At 43.6% G+C, this 24901-nt stretch overlaps 1 protein-coding gene across 4 annotated transcripts in view; it reads right to left on the bottom strand.

Annotated features, from left to right (window-relative positions):
• LOC110499114 (thyroid hormone receptor alpha) overlaps nucleotides 1-24901 on the bottom strand; it is a 195738-nt gene that overhangs the window by 129145 nt on the left and 41692 nt on the right. For 2 of the 4 annotated variants that reach the window (XM_090212664.1, XM_090212665.1), the window contains exon 2: nucleotides 20152-20370. The exons of the other annotated variants lie outside the window; for them this stretch is intronic. The gene's annotated coding sequence lies outside the window, so the exon portion shown is untranslated. The remainder of the gene's footprint in view (nucleotides 1-20151; nucleotides 20371-24901) is intronic. 4 annotated transcript variants of the gene reach the window in all.

The following is a 24901-nucleotide window of genomic DNA, read 5'->3' as shown; positions in this document are numbered from 1 at the left end:
AAGATGACAAGTAATAATAGTATACTTTCCTTGTGCTGTGTAAGAGCATTTGTGAGCGCGTGTGTACGTTTATCTACTAATCTGAGCGTATGAGTGGTATGTGTGAGTGTTTGCGTGTAATGTACACGATTTACTTACCATGACATGGTACTGCAGTACATTGCCAGGCCCTGGGGTAATGCGTCTCTCTTTGGCAGGCCTGTCTGCCTGCCAGGCTGTTTGTTTCTCTGGCCCAGACCCAGGCCACTAGAAGGGGAGAACGGCCGCTGCCTATGTGCTCTAATGTTTAAAGGCATTGTCCTTGTGGAGAGGCGACACCAATGGATCTCTACCATGAACAGAGGGGGCTTTATCGGTTAAAGTCACAAGCCTGCCTTTGTCTTTCAGATCGTTGGTGGGGTTATGGCCTCCTTTAGCCTTTAGCATGTGTGATAGGGAGAAGGAGTTGAGGGAGTAGGGGGCGTTGAAAGAGAGCCAACATTCGGAGCGTTGGTAGCAGGCAGGGCCATGAGACTGAAACATTGTCTGTTGACAGACCCCCCCCCCCCCCAGAGCCAATAACATCTCATGTATGAGGAGTTCAAGGCTAATCCAGCTCGAGGGCTAAAAAACATACTAGGTTAATGACCGCTCTCGACAAATAGGGTACATCATAAAGAAAAGCTGAGGTGGCAAAAGGGTCACTGGTGATCCCTAAAAGGTAAAGGTCATCTAGGTATTCCTAGAAGCCACAAAATGACTTGCTACAATTACAATACATCTTTGCTAAGATGGCTAAAGCTACAGTACAGAGCTAGACCTAGCATAGGTTAACCTAGCCTAGCCCCCTGTCTTTCTCCGTGTTTTAATAAATATTTAGCCGGAAGGCTCAGCTGAAGGGAGTCAGACCTATAAAGTATACAGGCTTACACTGCCTTCACAAGACCTGATTACATATACCTTTATGCTCACCAGGCAGCAGCTAATAAATGATAGCGGGATAGAGCTAGAGTACAGTGGAATACTGCACCTGGCCTGTCCTCACGTGAACCTGCCATTGAGCAGCCATTGGTTCCAAAAATAGGCTGTACTGCACCCAGTGACTGACTGGGAAGGCAATGCTGTTCCAAACGTGGAGCCTAATCCTCTAAGAGAGATGTTATTAAATGAATGGGGTTTTGACTGAGTCAGGTGTTGTTTTGGGAATTGGTAAATATATACTAACTGCCTTCTTGGCAATGGCCAGGTGTGCGTTGTTAAAAGATAGATTTACTACCAATGCACTTCAAATGAGCCGTCTTTGTCTACTGAAAGCAGAACAAAAAGAAAACATTTACTAGAGATAACAATTATGTAGATATGCAGGTACACCAGCATGGATATTGATTGAGATAGATATTCGACTGGAGAAGCAGCGGCTGAGTGAATCATTTCTACACTATCTGTACTGGTCAGTCCTGGCGAAGTAGTAGCCAAAATTCCCCAGCTGATCTCGTCTGAGTTCATCATTAAGTCAAGCTAATTTCTCTTCCCTCTCTTCCTCTTTCCCTCCACACCGGATAACCACAACAACAATCAAGTAGTGCTGGCAGGGGAACAAGCACGCGGATGATGGCACAGCGTTCACATTGGCAGTCTCCCCAAACTGTGGTTCCCTTAGCAACTGTCCCAAAACAAGGCATGGAGTGGGTTAGGGGATGGAGTGCTGTGTGGGATAATGAATCCTGTGACAGGTTCTGTTAAACTCCCGCCGCTGGCAGCTCGCCAATGTAGCCGATCGTACAGACCAAACAACCCAAGGAGGGAGCCACTCCGCACAGGCAGAGTGTCTCTTTACAGTCACCTCCATGCGAACGCAGAGCCGCAAGAGCCAAGATGGTCCCTGACACTCAGGCCTGCAGCCATAGACTGTACATTATTTATGGTGAAACACATGAGCTACAGTGTGGCAGGAGATCAGGTGTCTCCAACAACAGAACAATCTGTGAGTCGGGTATTTAGGAGGCACTCCTTGGGGAGTAATTGTATGCTGCCTTTTGTGCCACTTTGAATCGGAGAGGTGGCATGTATACGAGAGTGGCGATGAAATCAGTGATAAAGTGGTTACACTTTCCGTGACCTCTCGATGAAGCCTTCTCGATGATGCCTGCTTTGTTCCGGTGTAACGCATGGCCTGATGAGTCGTGTCAAGTTATAGACTAGCAGGAATGTCCAACTGTAAAAACGAAACAGTGATAAGTTTAGGCCAAACTGATATGAGACAGTAGCAGTTTAAAACAGGCCTAGTTTCTTGGCTGGGAGACATTTCAAAATCAACCATTTGTCAACAGACGCAGTAATGTGTGTTAAGATATGTTCTGTTTTTAGCTTACACGATAAGACTTTATGACCCAGAGCATTAGGTAGAGATGGCAAGATGGACATCCCGAAGACATATGTGATCCCAAAAAGCAGGTCCAAAAGGACACACAATAAATAGTGACGGTGAGACATAAAAAGACCCACGTGGTTTGACCATCTGATGCAATACCATCCAAGGCAGTGTAATATAATTATATAATTTACATTTCAATGCCAGGTCGTCTTTTGACCTCCCCTGTTCCCGTCCCCTCCCACTCACAAGGCAGGCAATGCACTCATCTTTACTAGATGGTATTCGCCTACTAATCTCAGCGCACCTCCGGAGATGGTGAACAGAATGAGCAACAGAATGAGCCTTTCTTGTCCTCCTCCCTCTCTGCTGAAGACTTTGTCAACCACTTTGAAAATAAGGTCGACAGCCGCTCCTCATTCCCTCAGCCTAATGAGTCCACTGGTCCCACTCACACAGAGCCAACCTACGCCTTGACCTCTTTCTCCCCTCTCCCTCCATAAGAAATCCTGTGACTAGTAGTGTCTGGCCACCCAACAACCTGCCCCCTCTACCCCATCCCTCCTCCCTTCTCCAGGAAATCTCTGGAGACCTTCTCTCATTCCTCACTTCCCTCATCAACTCCTCCCTGATCACTGGCTGCGTCCCCTCTGACTTCAAAACTGCCAGAGTTGCTCCCCTCTTCAAGGAACCAACACTTGACCCCTCTGACGTCCAAAACTACAGACCGGTATCCCTTCTTTTTTTTCTTATTTTTTAAACACTTGAGCATGTTGTCTCTGACCAACTCTCTCATTATCTCTCTCAGAATTATCTTCTTGACCCTAACCAGATGGGTCACTTAACCGAGACCACTCTCCTCTGTGTCTCGGAGGCTCTGTGCTCTGGAAAAGCTGACTTTCTCCGGTGTTTTCCTCCTCCTAGATCTATCTGCTGCCTTTGACACCGTGAATCATCAGATCCTCCTCTCCACCCTCTCAGGGCTGGGCGTCTCAGGCTCTGCACACTCTTGGATTGCATCCTACCTGGCAGGCCGCTCCTTCCAGATGGCGTGGAGAGGATCTGTGTCTGCACTACATTCCGTCACTACTGGTGTCCCCCAGGGCTCGGTTCTAGGCTCTCTCATCTTCTCTCTATACGCCAAGTCACTCGGCTCCATCATATCCTCACATGGTCTCTCCTATCATTGCTATGCAGATGAAACTCAAATACTTTTCTCCTTCCCCCCTACTGACACCCAGGTGGTGACACAAATCTCTGAGTGCCTGGCAGATATCTCACCTTGGATGTCAGCACCCTCCACAGCACACGCCACTGGCTTCCAGTAGAAGCTCGCATCTACTACAAGACTATAGTACAGTCGTGGCCAAAGGTTTTGAGAATGACACAAATATTAATTTTCAAAAAGTCTGCTGCCTCAGTTTGTATGATGGCAATTTGCATATACTCCAGAATGTTATGAATTGCAATTAATAGCAAAGTCAGGAAAATCCCCAGACCTTAATCTGATTGAGAACTTGTGGTCAATCCTCAAGAGGCGAGTGGACAAACAAAAACCCACAAATTCTGACAAACTCCAAGCATTGATTATGCAATAATGGGCTGCCATCAGTCAGGATGTGGCCCAGAAGTTAATTGACAGCATGCCAGGGCGGATTGCAGAGATCTTGAAAAAGATGGGTCAACACTGCAAATATTGACTCTTTGCATCAACTGCATGTAATTGTCGATAAAAGCCTTTGACACTTATGAAATGCTTGTAATTATACTTCAGTATTCCATAGTAACATCTGACAAAAATATCTAAAGACGCTGAATCAGAAAACTTTTGGCCACGACTGTACTTGCCTAAGGAGCAGCAAGAGGAACCACCCCTCCCTACATTCAGGCTAGGCTCAAACCCTACACCCCAACCCGAGTGCTCCGTTCTGCCACCTCTGGTCTCTTGGCCCTTCCACCCCTACATGAGGGTAGCTCAACCCAGTCAAATCTCTTCTCTGTCCTGGCATCCCAATGGTGGAACCAGCTTGCCCCAGACGCTAGGACAGCAGAGTCCCTGCCCATCTTCTAAAAACATCTGAAACCCTATCTCTTCAAAGATAATTTAAATTAATCCCATAGCAATCCTCCTCCCCTGCACCCCCTCCTCATTACAAACTAACACTTGCACACCCCCCCACCCCCACCCGCTAGCACTGAGTTTGCTGATTGGAACTATGACTGAGATTTTTGGTTGTCCCACCTAGCTATCTTAAGATGAATGCCCTCACTAAATGCCCTCACTAAATTGCTCTGGATAAGAGCATCTGCTAAATGACTCAAATGTAAAGTGTGAATGTATACACCGTCCAACGAAATGCTTACCTGCAGGTTCCTTCTTGATAATGCAATAAGAAATAATGAAAGATAACAATATGAACATAAAGTAAATGGCTCAGTAGATTAGTATGAACATTTTAGTATAATACAAGAAGACAATTTACAGTATAATATTTACACATGTATCAGGGGGGGCAAGTGTCTAAATTGCGCAGTATTAGCAATAGTAAATGAGAGTCGGGTAGCAGCAGTTGTGATTGTGTGTATGTGTGTGTCTGTGTGGATGTGTAGGTGAGTGAATGTGTGCTAAGCTGCGGAGAGTCAGTGCAGGTGGTCTGTCCGGTTCACGTGTTCAGCAGTCTAATGTTTTGTGCATTGAAACTGTCTCTGAGCCTGTTGGTATCACATTTTTTTTAAATACTACAGTTTACTATAGAATGGAGGTCGACCGATTCATCGGAATAATTAGGGCCGATTTCAAGTTTTCATAACAATCGGAAATTGGTATTTTTAGACACCAATTTTGCCGATTTTAAAAATATATAATTTTTTTACACCTTTATTTAACTAGGCAAGTCAGTTAAGAACACATTCTTATTTTCAATGACGGCCTAGGAACGGTGGGTTAACTGCCTTGTTCAGGGGCAGAAGGACAGATTTTTACCTTGTCAGCTCGGGGGATTCAATCTTGCAAACTTACAGTTAACTAGTCCACTGCTCTAACCACCTGCCTCTCATTGCACTCCACGGGGAGCCTGCCTGTTACGCAAATGCAGTAGAAGCCAAGGTAAGTTGCTAGCTAGCATTAAACTTATCTTATAAAAAACAATCAATCAATCAATCATAATCACTAGTTAACTACACATGGTTGATGATATTACTAGTTTATCTAGCGTGTCCTGCATTGCATATAATCGATGCAACGCAGGGGGATGATTTAACAAAAGCGCATTTGCGAAAAAAGCACAATCGTTGCACGACTACCTAACCATAAACACCAATGCCTTTCTTAAAATCAAAACACAGAAGTATATATTTTTAAACCTGCATATTTAGCTAACAGAAATCCAGGTTAGCAGGTAATATTAACCTGGTGAAATTGTCACTTCTCTTGCGTTCATTGCACGCAGAGTCAGGGTATATGCAACAGTTTGGGCAGCCTGGCTCATTGCGAACTAATTTGCCAGAATTTTACGTAATTATGATATTTTTATTTATTTTACCTTTATTTAACTAGGCAAGTCAGTTAAGAACAAATTCTTATTTTCAATGACGGCCTAGGAACAGTGGGTTAACTGCCTGTTCAGGGGCAGAACGACAGATTTGTACCTTGTCAGCTCGGGGGTTTGAACTTGCAACCTTCCAGTTACTAGTCCAACGCTCTAACCACTAGGCGAAGGTTGTACAATGTAACAGGAATATTTAGACTTAGGGATGCCACCCGTTAGATAAAATACAGAACAGTTCCGTATTTCACTGAAATAATAAACGTTTTGTTTTCGAAATTATAGTTACCGGATTTGACCATATTAATGACCAAAGGCTCGTATTTCTGTGTGTTATTATGTTATAACTAAGTCTATGATTTGATAGAGCAGTCTGACTGAGCGATGGTAGCCAGCAGCAGGCTCGTAAGCATTCATTCAAACAGCAATTTGTGCGTTTTGCCAGCAGCTCTTCGCAAGCAAAGCGCTGTTTATGACTTCAAACCTATCAGCCTAATGGCTGGTGTAACCGATGTGAAATGGCTAGCTAGTTTGCGGGATACGCGCTAATAGCTTTTCAAACATTACTCGCTCTGAAACTTGGTGCAGTTATTCCCCTTGCTCTGCATGGGTAACACTGCTTCGAGGGTGGCTGTTGTGGATGTGTTCCTGGTTCGAGCCCAGGTAGGAGCGAGGAGAGGGATGGAAGCTTTACTGTTACACTGGCAATACTAAAGTGCCTATAAGAACATCCAATAGTTAAAGGTATATGAAATACAAATGGTATAGAGAGAAATAGTCCTATAAATACTATATTAACTACAACCTAAAACCTCTTACCTTGGAATATTGATGTTAAAAGGAACCACCAACTTTCATATGTTCTCATGTTCTGAGCAAGGAACTCAAACGTTAGCTTCTTTACATGGCACATATTGCACTTTTACTTTCTTCTCCAACACTTGGTTTTTGCATTATTTAAACCAAATTGAACATGTTTCATTATTTATTTGAGGCTAAATAGATTTTTATTGATGTATTATATTAAGTTAAAATAAGTGTTCATTCAGTATTGTTGTAATTGTCATTTTTACAAATAAATAAAAATCGGCCGATTAATCGGTATCGCCTCTTTTTGGTCCTCCAATAATCGGTGTCGGTATCGGCGTTGAAAAATCATAATCGGTCGACCTCTACTATAGAATACTACAGTACTTTATATAGAATTTTGTTGTATACTGCAGAATTCTATACTACACACTGTAGTTAGTATACTATAGTAAATACTATAGTATTTTCCAGCAAAAAAAAAATACTACCGAAATGTCTGCAAAAACACTTTTTTAATTATAGTAAATACTACAGTATTTAATTTACATTTATCCTGCCCATTCCCCTCCCCCATATCCCAATTTGTGGAACCCGTAACTGAGAAACCAACATGCCAAGTATAGACCATATGTTGTGTTTGCTCCAGGTTATATAAAAGAGCAGAACTTTCTGTCCAAACTGTCTGTTCAGATTCCAGTCCTACCTACCTACCTACAGGTTATGGAAAATTTGCTCTTTTATTATTTAGGTTTACTCAAGGAGACCCCACCGCCCCCCCTTCTATGTCAAAGATAATAAAACAAAAATACTTTGGTAAATACTACAGTAAATACTACAGTAAATACAGTCTGCAAAAACACTACAGTAATGACTATAGTATATTTTCTTTTACTACAGTATTTATACTAAAGTAAACTGTAAATACTACAGTATTCTACAGTGATTCTACAATATTCCTACCATAGTACACACCATATACATTTTTTATGTGGGTGTCACGTTCTGACCTTAGTTCCTTTATTATGTCTGTGTGTTAGTTTGGTCAGGATGAGAGTTGGGGTGGGTAGTCTATGTTCTTTTTTCTATGTTGTATTTCTGTGTTTGGCCTGGTATGGTTCTCAATCAGAGGCAGCTGTCGATCGTTGTCTCTGACACTTACCACGCTGCGTATTGGTCTGATCCTTCCTACTCCTCCTCAGAAGAGGAAGACGAAAATAGTTACAGTGGGAGACCTCATGCTCCAATACCTTCATCCCCAATTTTGTGGTATCCAATTGGTAGTTACAGTCTTGTCTCATCGCTGCAACTCCTGTACGGACTTGGGAGAGGCGAAGGTCGAGAGCCATGCATCCTCCAAAACATAACACAACCCAACCAAGCCGCACTGCTTCTTGACAAAATGCCCACCTAACTCGGAAGCCAGCCGCACCAATGTGTTGGTGGAAACACCATACACCTGGCGACCGTGTCAGCGTGTACTGAGCCCGGCCAGCCACAGGAGTCAGGACATCCCTGCCAGCCAAACCCTCCACTAATCCGGACGACGCAGGGCCATGGGTCTCCCGATTGCGGCCGGCTGTGACAGAGCCTGGACTCGAACCCAGAATCTCTAGTGGCACAGCTAGCACTGCGATGCCAGTGCCTTAGATCACTTTCATGCTCCCATACCATCTTCCCAACGGTAAGGGAGCGGACAGCTCGTCGCTGGGGTGTGTGGGGTCCTTGTTGATGCTGCATGCCTTCCTCAGGAACCAATTCAAGTAGATGTCCTGGATGGGTGGGAACACGGCCCCAGTGATGTACTGGGCCACCTGGAGGGCCTTGCTCTCGATTGATCAGCGGTAGTATTTGGAAAGGACCCGGTCTGGCATGACGAATTTCCTCCGCCACCTTAGGAAGTAGTGGCGCTGTGGCACCCTCTTGACAAGAGTGGTGGTCTTGTTGGTCCAAGTCGCAGAGGAACTTAAAACTGCTGACTCTCTCTACTGCAGTCCTGTGGATCGGGACATGTTGCCTCCTCTGCTTCCTGAACGTCAGCAATCAACTCCTTAGTTTTGCTGACGTTCAGGGAGAGGTTGTTGTCCTGGCACCACAATGACAGTACACTTACCTCCTCCCTATAGGCTGACTCTTCATTGTTGGTTATCAGGCCTACAACCATGCTGTCATCATCAAACTTGATGATGGTGTTGGTGTCATGCATGGAGCCCAAAATGGTTCACCCAAGCCATGCAGTCGTGGGTGAAAAGAACACACCTCTGGAGGGCCGTGTGGAGGAGAGGTTGTTGACAATCCCTCCCGGCCTGTGGTCTGCATGTCAGAAAGTCCAGGATCAAGTGGCAGAGGGTAGTGTCCAGACCTAGGGCTCTGACCTTGACGACGAGCTTGGAGGGAACAATAGTGTTGAATGCTGAACTGTAGTCAATGAACAGCACTTACATACACTCTTAGGGAAAAGGATTCCAAAAAGGTTCTTCAGCTGTCCCCATAAGAGAACCATTTTTGTTTCTAGGCAGAACCATTTTGGGCTCTGCGTAGAACCCTCTGTGGAAAGGGTTTTACCTGGAACCAAAAAGGATTCTCCTACTGTCTGCTCAGAATCCAGTCCTACCTACGGGTTATGGAAAATGTGCTATTTTAGTATTTCTCCAGGAGGTTTCCTCAAGGAGACCCCCCCCACCCCCCACTATGTCAAAGGTAATAAAACAAAAACTGTAGTAAATACTACTGTATACTACAGTCTGCAAAACCACTACAGTAATGACTACTCTTTTTTCTTTTACTACAGTATTTATACTAAAGTAAACTGTAAAAACGAATTCAAAAGAACAAATTACTGGTAGCAGACACTTAGAAAGAGAAACAGAAAGAGAGATAGATAGAGAGAGGGGGGAGAGAGAGAGATAGTGAGAGACAGAGAGGAAAGGGTCGGACGGAAGGGTCATGCGGAGGTAGAGGATAAAAATAGAAGCAGACAGGCCAGGGAGAAGAGGAGGAGTGTGATTCTCTGTTCAACAAAAGCATTGCTCCACCGTCTGTATAACACATTTTCCCACTCTGATTTGTATTTTTTCTCCCTCTCATCTCCAGTGCAAGAGAGAGCAGGATGCAGAGACAAGACCAGAGGCAGGGCAGCTAGAGGGGAGTGGAACAGAGAGGGGTACTGTACTACAGGAAGCCTCCACACAAACAGATGCGCACACACCAACAATCCCCAGCCCACCCCGTGAATGTCAACACTTCCGCAGAAAAGACACACACACACACACACACACACACACACTCACAGGACACCAGACACGGGTGAGCTCACCAGTGCACCGATAGAAAGAATAGTAGAGGATGACTCATAGGGAGGTGGGGGTTAGAGGGGGGGGCAGATCAAAAGTGGCCACTTGGATATCGATGGAGGGTAAGAAAGACAGCCTTCGCTGCTGCCATTATGCTCCTGAAGTTGGCAATAGGCTCCACCAGTGGTCGACAACCTTTTCCATTTGGAGTGCCAAGTTATCCTACCACTTCTACTGATCTGTGTGCCAGTTGTGATTCTCATATGCACATTTTTATGGAACAGTTTCATTTCATTTCTATTTAAGTCTTTGTGTCTCAAAATCAATGTCGTGGTTAATCCAAATTCTAAATGATGAATGATACAAAATCTAAAAGTAACTTATATTGCCATTGCCAGTATGTAAAAATAGCCTACATCAAGCCAACAAATAAAAACAGACACAGCTGTAGGTTATTTTGCGCAAGGGATAAGAAGTAAACAGGCAGGCCTATTTTATGACGTTTCCACCAGATCAGAGCATGACATTTTTTCCCTTTCATGCTGACTGATAAGCAATTGGGAGAGAGCTGGAAAGATTTTTCCAATAGGCTCCGTCGAGGAACTATTGTCATTCTCAATGGGTGTAAGAACAGACCTTGTGTACTTGCTGTTTGAGGCAGAGAGAAAAAAAATGACTTTGAGAAGCAGTGATTTTGACTTCAGACAGTCAGAAATAGTATCAAATCACCAGAGGGACAGAGTTATAGGCAGGCTTACATTTGCACGCAGGCCAGGTAGACTAATCCTATTTCTTTATGCTTAATCAGGTGCGTGTCCTTGAGATTTACAGGAGCGCTCCAAACAAAACACAATTCATAAATTGTTTGTTTTTTTTAAACTTGGAAATGGAATTAAATAAACCCAAACTTTTTTCTCACAAGTGTAGCTTAGGTTGTGCGCTCTGCAAACAACGTGTCCACTCCTACAATGACAACTGTAAGACTGGAATAATAATATATTGAATGCATTAACAGAAATGGCCATAACCAAACAAACATTGTAGATTAGAAATGATGGGAATTAACGGTAAATGTACTACTGGGTGATACTGGTGTGCCCCCCCTGCAGCCTCCGCAATTGGTTAGTCCCCTCAGACAGGTGTCTTAGACTGATGGACTGTGCCATCCCCCACGGCCTCCGCAATGGGTTAGTCCCCTCAGACAGGCGTGAATCAGACAGGTGTCTATTTTTGTTGTTGACATATTTGCCACTGCTCGACAAAATAAAATCTTGGTCGACCGACAGCCTATCGACCAAGCAATCAACCAGTCGACTAAACTGGGTCAGACCTAGCGCACGCACAGAGACATACACACACACACACAAAAGCACTCAAGATGCATGCAAACCTCCTCATTGGAGGTATATATACCTCTAGTATATATAACCACGGTGTAAACAGATAATAATGAATCAATTAGGGCTTTGTTAATTGACATGTACAGTATAACGACAGCTGATTTTAAGGGCTCTTAAAATCAGAGAGAGAGAGAATCAGACGGAAGGGTCATGTGGAGGTAGAGGATAAAAATAGAAGCAGACAGGCCAGGGAGAAGAGGAGGAGGAGTGTGATCGTCTGTTCAACAAAAGCATTGATCCACAGACAACATCTGTATAACACATTTTTCCACTCTGTCGTTTTTCTTCCTCTCTCTCATCTCCAGTGGAAGACAGAGCAGGATGCAGGGACAAGGCCAGAGGCAGGGCAGTTAGAGAGGGGAGCGGAGAAGAGGGGGTTACTGTACCAGAGGAAGCCTCCAAATCACACACACATGCAGACGCACATACCAACATTCCCCAGCCTACCCCATAAATGTAAACCCTTCCGCAGAAAAGACACACACACACACACACACACACACACACACACACACACACACACACACACACACACACACACACACACACACAGGACACCGGACATGGGTGAGCTCACCAGTACATCACTAGAAGGAATAGTAGAGGATGACTCATAGGGATGTGGGGGTTAGGGGAGGGGGACAGAGCCAAAGTGGTCACGGGGAAATTGATGGGGGTAAGAAAGACCGATAAACACACATGGGGGTCATATAGAGAGAAAAGCAGTGGGAAGGAGGGGGGGGAAAGTGTGTCAAAGAAGCTTTGCCAGAAGCTATCTAGATTGGCATGCAATAGAGTGGGGAAAGGTTGTGCCGAGGCCTCAGGACAGGTTGTCTTAATCTACACACAATACACCATAATACACCGTAATCTACACACAATACACCATAATGACAAAGTAAAAATAGGTTTTTAGAAATGTTTGAAAATGTATTAAAAATAAAAAAATGGACATATTACATTTACATAAGTTTTCAGACACTTTGTTCAATCACCTTGAGCAGCGATTACAGCCTCGAGTCTTCTTGGGTATGATGCTACAAGCTTGGCACACCTGTATTTGGGGAGTTTCTCCCATTCTTCTCTGCAGATCCTCTCAAGCTCTGTCAGGTTGGAAGGGGAGAGTCGCTGCACAGGTATTTTCAGGTCTTTCCAGAGATTTTCGTTCTGGTTAAAGTCCGGGCTCTGGCTGGGCCACTCAAGGACATTCAGAGACTTGTCCTGAAGCCACTTCTGTGTTGTCTTAGCTATGTGCTTAGGGTCATTGTTCTGTTGGAAGGTGAACATTCAACCCAGTCTGAGGACCAAAGCACTCTGGAGCAGGTTTTAATCAATGGTCTCTCTGTACTTTGCTCCGTTCATCTTTCCCTCAATCTTGACTAGTCTCCCAGTCCCTGCCGCTGAAAGACATCCCCACAGCATGATGCTTCCTTCACCATACTTCACCGTAGAAATGGTGCCAGGTTTCCTACAGATGTGACACTTGGCATTCAGGACAAATAGTTCAATCTTGGTTTCATCAGACCAGAGAATCTTGTTTCTTATAGTCTGAGTCCTTTAAGTGCCTTTTGGCAAACACCAAGCAGGCTGTCCTGTGCCTTTTACTGATGAGTGGCTTCCGTCTGGCCACTCTACCATAAAGGCCAGATTGGTGGAGGTCTTCAGAGATGGTTGTCCTTCTGGAAGGTCACTCTGAAGCTCTGTCAGAGTGACCATCATGTTCTTGGTCACCTCCCTGATCAAGGCCCTTCAGCCCCGATTGCTCAGTTTAACTGGGCGGCCAGCTCTAGGAAGAGTCTTGGTGGTTCCAAACTTCTTCCATTTAAGAATGATATGTTCTTGGGGACCTTCAATGCAGCAGATTTTTTTGGGGTCCCTTCCCCAGATCTGTGCCTCGACACAATCCTGTCTCAGAGCTCTATGGACAGTTCCCTCGTGGCCTGGTTTTTGCTCTGACATGAACTGTCAACTGTGGGACCTTATATAGACAGGTGGTGCCTTTCCAAATCATGTCCAATCAATTGAATTTACCACAGGTGGACTTCAATCACGTTCTCGAAAAACATCATCAATGTTTTGATGATCAATGGAAACGGGATGCACCTGAGATCAATTTCGAGTCTCATACCAAAGGATCTGAATACTTATTTCAATAAGGTATTTCAGTTTTATATTTTTTAATACATTTGCAAACATTTCTAAAAATCTGTTTTTGCTTTGTCATTATAGGGTGTTGTGTGTAGATGTTAGGGTTTCAATTAGGTTTAGAGGTTAGGTTTAGGGGTTTGAGGATAGGGAAAATTTGATTTTTAACAAGAATCAATTGGTTGGTCCTCACAAGGATAGTAAAAGAAAAGTGTGTGTGTGTGTGTGTGTGTGTGTGTGTGTGTGTGTGTGTGTGTGTGTGTGTGTGTGTGTGTGTGTGTGTGTGTGTGTGTGTGTGTGTGTGTATACTGCAAGTCTCTACCCGTATGCATAGTGTATGTCTTTGTTTGAGTGTGTGTGTAACGTCTACCATGGAGAGCACAGTACATGACGTGACTGTTTGTGTGGAGGGGTGGATTGAATGTGGAGTAACGACAGAGTCTGGGAAGGACAGACTTCCACTCTGGCGCATTGGGAGTACAATACATTGAATAAGCCAAATGGAAAGGCCAACACAATATCTCAAGGCAAAAGAGAGCCAGAGAGAGAGAAGGAGAGGAAAAGAGAAAAAGGTGAGAGAGCGAGCGAGAGAGCAGGGAAGGAAGGAAAAGTGAGTGAGAGGGAAAGAGAGTGAGTGAGGGGAGAGAGAGATAAAAAAAAAGAGAAGAAAACAAGATCATAAAATGATACTACAGTGCAGTTAAAGGAGGCTGGGTGTCAGCCAAGGGTCTGGCCCTTCCCAGCAGCAAACGTGCAGGGGTGGAAAGAGCTACTCAAACTGGACTGGGAAATCAAGGAGTTACGAGGCCCACAGGCCCACTGAAAAGGAAGATGACACTCAAAGCCGAAGGGTGGATGAGATCAGATACAGAGGGATGAGAACCAATTCCACCCAGTTCAAATCAAATTACATTTTATTTCTCACATGCGCTGAATACAACAGGTGTCGACCTTACCGTGAAATGCTTACTTACAAGCCCTTAACCAACAAAGCAGAGCTTTTTTTAAAGTGAGAAGTATGAAAAAATGTGCTAAATAAAAGGAAAAATAGTAACATAATAATGAGGCTATATACAAGGGGTACCGGTACCGAATACGGGTTAAGTCAAGGTAATTGAGGTAATACGTGCATGTAGGTGGGGGTAAAATGACACACATAATAAACAGAGAGTAGCAGCAGCATACAGTGGGGGAAAAAAGTATGTACTTTTTTGCCCCACTGTATGTGAAGAGTGAGAAGGAATGTGTGTGTGTGTGAGACATCAATATTCATATGTGTTTGTTTGTGTGTGTGTGTGTGTGTGTGTGTGTGTGTGTGTGTGTGTGTGTGTGTGTGTGTGTGTGTGTGTGTGTGTGTGTGTGTGTGTGTGTAAGAGTGTCAGTGAAGAACACCACGGTTCAAAAGTTTGGGGTCACTGAGAAATGTCCTTGATTTTGAAAGAAAAGCACATTTTTCGTCCATTAAAATATCATCAAATTGATCAGACATACAGTGTAGACATTGTTAATGTTGTAATTAGCCTTTTAAAATGATAAACTTGGACGTGCCATTGGAACACAGGAGTGATGGTTGCTGATAATGGGCCCCTATACGCCTATGTAGATATTCCATTAAAAAGCTGCCGTTTCCAGCTACAATAGTCATTTACAACATTAACAATGTCTACACTGTTTTTCTGATCAATTTGATTTTATGTTAATGAACAATTTTGTAAATTTCCCTTCAAAAACAAGGTTAGGGTTAGTGACCCCAAACATTTTAACCGTAGTTTATGTTTGATGTATTTATGCAAAGCTTATCTGATAGCTTATTGATATCAGCTGATGTACGAAGGGCTATATAAATAAATTTGATTTGATTTTGATTTGATTTGATTTGATCTGTAAAAGAGACCCTAGTCTAAGTATGACATCCCTGTCAAAATCTAAAATACTTAAAGAAAACACACATCCTCAATCAGCAGCAAGGGCCAGCAGCAACGGTATGCTCTCTAACAAACACACAAACGACTACACACACACACACACACACGCATACACACAGACATTCAGGGGTGTGGCACCGGCTGTGGCACACTTTGCGCCTGGCTAACCTTAGCAGCCTTGGCAGAGGTTCAATGAGGTGCTTTGCCAAAAGGCACGTGAGGCACTTTGTTGGACTGCGGGCTTTATGCAATGATGATAACTCCAGAGACATGCATGGGTAGAAAAAGGAGGGAAAGAGCAAGGAAGAGAGAGGCGTGGCAATCAGCAGAGGGTCCCCATGACTTAACACCATTATCCATGGTCCTCCTTTATAGTAGGCTCTGGTAGGAAGGTACAGTATAAAGGACCATGGATGAAGGATATTATACCAGTGGGAACTAGGCCCACAGTGACATTGGCCACTTTGATTGAAATGGGTGTAGAACATACAGGCAACTGCCAAAATAAAGGAAATGGCAATATAAAGTGTCTTAAATGGGCGTTGGGCATTAGATTATATTATATTATATTACAGATTATATTAGATTATATTACAGATTATATTAGATTATATTAGATTATATGTAGATTAAGTGTCTGGAACTCTATTGGAGGGATTCACACCATTCTTCCATGAGAAATTCCATCATTTGGTGTTTTGCTGATGGTATTTGAAAACGCCGTCTCGGGCGCCACTCCAGAATCTCCCAGAAGTGTTCACTTGGGTTGAGATCTGGTGACTGAGACGGCCATGGCATATGGTTTACATAGTTTTCCTACTCATCAAACCATTCAGTGACCACTCGTGCCCTGTGTATGAGTGCCTTGTCATCCTATGGGGGCATAGCCATGATATCCAAAATAATGGCCTGCCCAGCGTTTTTATACATGACCCTAAGCATGATGGGATGTCAGTTGCTTAATTAACTCAGGAACCACACCTGTGTGGAAGCACCTGCTTTCAATATACTTTGTATCCCTTTGTTTCCATTATTTTGGCAGTTACCTGCAGCTCACTGATCTGGAACTCTTCCAAATACCAAAGTTATGTTATGCATTGCTCTCCCCCTTGTAATTTCCACTTTGAAATGTCAGACTTTTCCTTAAAAAACAAATTATAATCCACATAATAATTCACATTTCCTGTTGTTGCAGAATTATTTTCCTGCTGTAGCAAACTGCCTCAAATTAAGATCCTACATCTGCATGTGTTGTGCATGTGGCTTAATTAATCCACTGTGCCAAATAACTGGTTTCCTTGCTTTTCCCTCCCTTTGATAGGGTGTATAAAGAGACTCTATCCCACATGCTCGAAAAAAACCTCCAACCAGAAACAATTAATTGCCTGAGTTGGAGCCCTGTGTGTGTACAATACAGGTTACTGGATATGTGAGTGACCCTGTGTGTTAGTGATGCCCCTCTCGCTCGTTCCACCCTCTGTCTGTGAATAAATGTGCTACCCTCTCTTCTCCTTGCGGCGCTTTGACCTATAGCAAACCCGTTCATTAATCTTCCACAGTGCAGCTCATTTGTGTGGTGAGCATGTAGCAGAGAGGCTAAGTAAAGCAGAATACTTTTGGGTGGCAACAAAAAAAGACACGGAATGCTAGCTAACACTGCCCTCCAGATGGTGGTGCGGTCAGCCCAACGTATCACCGGGGGGCACGCTGCCTGCCCTCCGGGACATTTACAGCACTCAGTGTCAGAGGAAGGCCAAGAAGATCATCAAGGACCTCAGCCGAGCCACGGTCTGTTCACTCTGCTACCATCTAGCAGACAGAGACGGTACAGGTGCATCAGAGCCGCGACAGAGAGACTGAGGAAACAGCTTCTATCACCAGGCCATCTCATATTCTGTTTATCTCATCTCATATTCTGTTTATATACTATTGTTTACTCACTGTGTATGTATATACTGTACTCTTGACATAGCTCACCTTAATATACCTAATACTGTACATACCATTTTCTTTCCAAATGATATACTGTCTATACACACACACCACGTATTTTCATATTCTGGATATACTGTATTCTGGAATCTCACTATAATATATCTACTCTGGATTGTTAATTGGACTTATTCTGTCATTTGTTGATTTCTTGTATTGTATTTACGTGACATTCTACTGCACTGTTGGAACTAGTAACATAAGCATTTCTCTGCACCTGCAAATCTGTATACGTGACCAATACACTTTGATTTGATTTTTGTGCTTTGTTCCTGCTTTCTCTCGACTTGGATTACTGGTCTGGTCTTGATTACAGAGGTGTATACTGTATATAAAGCTTTGTGACTGTTAATTTCAGTTTGGATGCAATGAACACATTCATTATGGGCACCCTAGCTGTTCCGAATAGCCCAAAGTGCCCCGGACCACAATGTGTATTTTCTTGGTACTTTCAAGCTTTGAAATCAACACCAGCTCTTTGCACCATCACTGCACCTTTCATTATCGCTCAAGCAAGGAACAAAGTGTTTCACCAAGCCCTCAACCCCTTACCCACACACACACACATACAGACACACACAGTACACACAGACACACACACAGACACACACAGTACACACACACACAGACACACACAGTACACACACACACATACAGACACACACAGTACACACATACACACACACAGACACACACAGTACACACACACACAGACACACACAGTACACACACACGTACACACACACGTACACACACACACACATACACACACACACACACACGTACACACACACACACACGTACACACACACACACACACACACACACACACACACACACACAACACACATACACAGTACACACATACACAGTGTGCCAGCATGTTCTTACAGGTACTTTCTCAGAGTAAAATCGCCCATTATTTCCAGACATAGTGTACTACTTATCTACAGAGAATGTTACTTATAAAGCTTTGCTGTGAAGCAGCAACAACCCTGTTTCTGTCCTCAGCTACACAACATAAGTACTTATCCATGCAAATCATATAGGCTATGATATCCTTATCACTGAGCACACACACAGTTAAAAGCAAACACACATCACTATAGGGAGTCAGTACACTGAGATCAGAGTGGTCCAACCTGGTCCCGCTCTCCAAACAGTTCCTTTTATTCTGTTCAAAAGGCAAGATTCAGGTCTAGACGGATTGATTGTATAGCGTGGTCGCCCAAATGTTTGAGCAGGGTCTCAAGTTCATATCACTCCCTCCCGGCTGCACAAGATTTTTACTTCATCTGACACCGCCGGAGGGAAAGAGAGGGAAATTGAGAGCGAGAAAGAGAATACAGAGAGAGAGAGAGAGACAGAGACAGAGATAGTAAGAGACACAGAGAGAGAGAGAGAGAGAGAGACAGAGATAGTAAGAGACACAGAGAGAGAGACAGAGACAGAGATAGAGAGAGAGACAGAGAGTAAGAGAGAGAGAGAGAGAGAGACAGAGAAAGTAAGAGACAGAGAGAGAGAGAGAGAGAGAGAGAGAGAGACAGAGAGAAAGGAAGAGAGAGAGAGAGAGACAGAGAGAGCGAGAGAGAGAGAGAGAGAGACAGAGAGAGAAAGTAAGAGACAGAGAGAGAGAGAGAGACAGACAGAGTAAGAGAAAACATTCCCATACATTCACGCAGAGCAGCTTTTTTGCCATCAGTTCTTATTGAATCAAAAGGAGAACATTTGGCAGAATGGCTGGAATGTGAAAAATATGACAAATTCAATGTATACAATTATGAAACAAAGACGGATTTATGGTTGTAACTAGTAACGAGATCATTCGAATTAGTCCCTGTTTCAACAAAAAAAATCCCCATGCCCTGATCAACAACCACGAGATGAGACCGTGGTCTTGATTAGCATCACAAACCATTTTATATGTTTCTCCAGCATATCTTTCAGGTACACTATTTCCTTTTGTACAGTGCCAGAAGGCAAATTTCAAGGTTGTGTTTTTTCATTTCTTCTTACTTTGTCTGAACAAAGGCACAGACAGAGCCAAAGTTAAAATGCGACCATTGTTTATGTTTTATGACTGGAACTATTCGTCTTTCAAAGAGATATTAATAATGATCTTTTGGAAATGTTCGACATTGCAAAGAATTAGCGATTGGTGATAAACGACATGGTTCAATGTTGTTAAAGCTCTGACCAGAAGAATGTTGTTTGGACAGCTAGCATATTGTTTGAATGTTCACACCCCTTCCACAATAGGAAAGTGGCGAGTGTGTGGAAATTCTCACTGGTTTGGAAAAGATTTGCAATAAAAAATTAAACACTAATGCCTAATTTGTCAATGAAAAGGATTATTTATCAATTTTCATAAGCCATTTAATGACACCAGTTCCGCAAAAAACACACAGTACATGCCTGTATGCCTATTTATAATATCTATTTAATGCCAATTATTTGTAGGGCTACAGCCTATCTGAAAGCAGTCAGGATATAATGCTGTGGGAAATTGACAGCAGAAGACTGTCAATGAGTGTAATTAGTACATGAACTTGGCTTGGAGGCTACAGACTCCAAACCCCCCACAGCCTACCCACCATTCACCAGCCTGCGTGAGGGTCAGCAGGGGTCAATCCAACAATGCAAAATGACATGCCACTGGTGGACAACTCCAACCTGTTAGAGAATTGCACTGACCTGAACCCGTAGTCTGTCACCTGGGTATAGGAGGGCCTGCAGTAACTGTGCATGGGTAAAATCACTGGGGAAGCCCTTTTCTTGTTGATGGGGCAAGACCCTTCACAGTTGAGCTCGACGGAGCCCAGATGCTCGCTGCCTTCTCTTGCTGTCAATGCTAGCCGGGGTAAACACTGTCATACTTGGTTTGGACCAGACAGCATCAGATAGATGGTCTACCTGTAGAGAAACAGAGGGGCTCTGTTTCACTCGCTAGGTGGCTTTCTCCTGTGAGATACATTCAGGCTCTTAAAAATTGAAGGAATGATGAAACACAGAGAGAGACAAAGTATGAATTATTATATGTTATTACATTTGTTCATTGGTCCATTTTTTTGGAGAAGCCTGGCTTCCCGTGGTATTCATGAAAACACGCCACTGCTTCCCAGTGAAAAAAATGGTGTTCTGATATTTCCCATAGCAGAGCCAAGCTCTTATTTCACTTGGAAGGCTGCTGTTGTTTGGCTTTTTCTGGCCTAGTCTAGTCAAAACAGTAAGTTGTGGCGGTAACGTAGGTTCAGTTTGAGATCAACAACTGTGCAGTGTCTGAGCAAACTGTTTGTTCACCGAATCAACCAACACCTGTATGACCCATGTCACATGGCCTACTCTGCAACCACAGGAAGTGGAAACATGTAACCTGGATGTAAGCAGCGAAGATAGAAAGTGTCATCTGTCATTATGTTAAAGCACTGTAGCCTATGTACTGTGTCAACATGAAATAACAGATTAGATTCAATTGACATGATACAATACCTCCACTGAGTTTGTAGACTAAACAAAGCAGTTGTTGTCCTTCCTTCACCTCTCTGTGGACCCCCCCCCCCCCCCCCCCCCCCCCCCCCCCCCCATCCCCAGCCGTAACCCACAACAAAATGATCTTGAACTAGCTCTGACCATTCCAGCCGGTCAGCTGAGGTTATAATAGAAATAGAGCCATGAAAGAAATATTATCATAACCCCATTTTTTATGACTCCAAAATACATTGTAAACAGTCCCTTCACAAACCAACTCTTCATCTCGTGCTCTCTGGTTGACCCAAAAACAATAACTGCTCTAATACTTTTGTTGATATAAAGCTGAAGGTCAATAAAATACAACAAATAGTATCACTGAAGAGAAAGCAGTTCGAGGACATTGTGTTCTCTAGACTGCTGACTGTGAGGAGAGATTGACAAGCCTCTTCCCTCCACTCAATGACGGAGCCGTCAAAGAAACCACAACACTGATTACCAGCACACACTGCTTCGCCTCACTGCATCCTAACATTACAGAAGAGGATGCTGGTGGGAGGAGCTATAGGAGGACAGGCGCTGTTTGACTCCGTTCCATCTTTACCATTCCATTACAATGAGCCCGTCTTCTTATAGCTACTCTAACCAGCCTCCACTGCATTACAGCATGGCACCGTTGACCCTACACTGTAACCTAACATTATAGCATCCCACTGTTGATCCAGCACTGCTATCAAAACCTGCAGCATTGTAACCACTTGCTCTGCCTGCACAGAACTGGTTCCGGGAACAGAACAGAAAACGGCAAAAGAATGACATTTTCCAAGGAACAGAAACGAAACCGGGAATGTAAGTGATCCATACTGTTTCGGAACAGAACCGTTATTTCAAAAGCATGGGAATCGGTTAATAAAGTTATTTGACGGTCCTGGCATTTTTTTCTAGTACCACAACAAAACGCAACAAAGGGCCTATGCAAAGTCCTCCCTCTGTCACTCAGAAACATATTACAGTGTCTACCTGCAAGCTGAAAATATTTGCCTGTGCGTGTGTGTGTTTAGGCTACCTGCCCCTCTACCAGTGCTTAATCTGTAAATCGGGAGGTGTCGGAACCAAAAAGTGGGTGGAGGAGCATGCATATCATCGTGTTTGCGTAGTGGCATAGAGCAGTAGAGTTGAGGCACTTACAGAAGTTGCACACATGGGGGAACATTTTCAGTAGCCTTAGGTTCCGGGAAAAATGTGGCCTTTTTATAGTCGCTTTTCCTGCAATTTTACATGACTGGAGACTTTCGCATAATCTTTTGTAATACCGCAGAAATGATCGCAGGCTACTTTGACACTGACAAATGGAGAATCGGAGATCAATAAAAACGACCTTGTCTTGAATCCATCAATAGCCTAGGCCTAGGTGTGTGGAGACACATATTGCAGGCTACAATTATGAGGAGGAAATTATAGTCCTACAAATGCTTTCCAGTTTCACTGACTCACCCAATGATGCCCAGCTCACTTGCTGGTGATGGCCGATGCGCTCGTGCCAAAAGCCTCTCTCTGTCTTGTTTTACCTTGTAAAACAATATTTGGAAGGTGATCAAATATTTTGGTAGCCTACAGCACAGTGTTCTCTTTTCGCGCAGCTGTGATTCTATAACAAAAATAAATGATCAATTGCAACGCTGGAGAGGTGAGAATTGCAGGCTCATGTCTACCAGAGCAGAGAGGGAGAGAGATCATAGAAAGTGAATCTTGTGAGAGATACAGGCACACTTCTCACACAGCCACGGCCACCCATTGGTCTCACACATACATTAGGTTACAATCTTGAGCAAACCACAAACCGGGGCCGTCCCAACCCGAATCAACTCTTAGAATATTAGGCTCGGGCTGAAAATCTCCTTTCTCACATTACGTTTTTTTGGTCGCTTGTATTCAAATTTTAACATTGAAAAAAGTGAAACATATTTTTCATGCCACGAGAGTTACCGGATACGGCAAAACAGTCCAAAACGGAGAGATGCCGGATCCGGCTCAAATGAACCTACTGTACTGGTGTTACAAGCTTGATTCAGAAGAAAGGGAGAGATGTTTTATTAGTAAGAGAAGAAGGGATTCACTTTTTCAATGCTAGTTAAGGATACTATAGGCCTAGTTATCACATTTCACTTTGGATTTGTTGACTACAAAAAGGTAAGATGTGTTTTTAATTCTGGTGCCGCTCTGCACACACAAGCTTGTTAGCTAGCTAGCTCAAAGGACATTCAATTTCTACATAGAAGCCACTCCTCCTAGGTATATTTCTGGTGCCGCTCTGCACACACAAGCTTGTTAGCTAGCTAGCTCAAAGGACATTCAATTTCTACATAGAAGCCACTCCTCCTAGGTATAATTCTGGTGCCGCTCTGCACACACAAGCTTGTTAGCTAGCTAGCTCAAAGGACATTCAATTTCTACATAGAAGCCACTCCTCCTAGGTATAATTCTGGTGCCGCTCTGCACACACAAGCTTGTTAGCTAGCTAGCTCAAAGGACATTCAATTTCTACATAGAAGCCACTCCTCCTAGGTATAATGCTGGTGCCGCTCTGCACACACAAGCTTGTTTGCTACCTAGCTCAAAGGACATTCAATTTCTACATAGAAGCCACTCCTCCTAGGTATAATTCTGGTGCCGCTCTGCACACACAAGCTTGTTAGCTAGCTAGCTCAAAGGACATTCCATTTCTACATAGAAGCCACTCCTCCTAGGTATAATTCTGGTGCAGATCTGCACACACAAGCTTGTTAGCTAGCTAGCTCAAAGGACATTCCATTTCTACATAGAAGCCACTCCTCCTAGGTATAATTCTGTGCACCTAATTCAGATAATGCATGTCTTAACAAGATACCTAGCACTTCAAGCCTCCTCCTCACCCCTCTCTCGCTCTCTTCCCACCTGCAAAATTTCAGTCGCATCTTGTGCCATAGGACCTGTCTGTCCTTCACACATGTATACAAATAGCTTTCCTGCTTTGTCCACACCTTCAGGCTGTCTAACGGTTATTTGACCAAGAGAGAGAGTGATGGAGTGCTGCATCAGATGACCTGGCCTCCACAATCACCTGACCTCAACCCAATTGAGATGGTTTGGGATGAGTTGGACTGCAGAGTGAAGGGAAAGCAGCAACCAGTCCTGTGGGAACTCCTTCAAGACTGTTGGAAAAACATTCCAGGTGAAGCTGTTGGAGAAAATGCCAAGAGTGTGCAAAGCTGTCATCAAGGCAAAGGGTGGCTACTTTGTATAATCTCAAATTTTAAATATATTTTGATTTGTTTAACACTTTTTTGGTTGCTACATGATTCCATGTGTTATTTCATGGGGTTGATGTCTTCACTATTAATCTACAATTTAAAGAATTGTAAAAATTAAAAATACTGGAATTAGTAGGTGTGTCCAAACTTTTGACTGGCTTTCTGTGGATATAATGGCTTTGATTTAAATTTCACAGTCTCTAAGCATTGTAATGCAGCAGGGAACAATGAGCGGGTTTCCAGTAAAGTATAGGCGTAAATGCCCACCTGAACAATAAATTCTCTCAAATGTAGAGTCAAGGTTCAGAACACATCCGGTCCAAACATGTGGACTGGGATTACACTGAGCCAGGTTGTGAATCATACTGTTGGGAGATGCAGGCAACTAAAATACTGGCCTAAATCCCACACTGTATGCTAAATGCATCTCAACCCAGCTCTACAGAAAAGAGGAAGAACTGAAAACATAGCTTGCTTTCTCCATTGTCTCTACTGTGGGAATAGGTGTGTGTACAGAGAGAGAAAAGGACTGAGTGATGCTAACCTAACTAACCTAACTAGGTTAGCTGCTCCAACAGCGACAGATGGGCAGAGAGGGGAAATACACTCTCACTCTTTCCACCTGAGAGGCACGAGTGAGGGATCTGTGTCACCACTTTTCCATCCCTCCGTGCCTCTTCTCTCAG

The sequence above is a fragment of the Oncorhynchus mykiss genome, chromosome 20 (assembly GCF_057628025.1).
Source record: "Oncorhynchus mykiss isolate SJ-2025 chromosome 20, ASM5762802v1, whole genome shotgun sequence".
NCBI lineage: Eukaryota > Metazoa > Chordata > Actinopteri > Salmoniformes > Salmonidae > Oncorhynchus > Oncorhynchus mykiss.
Note: the sequence above shows the minus strand (reverse complement) of the source record. Positions and strands in the feature narration are given on the sequence as shown.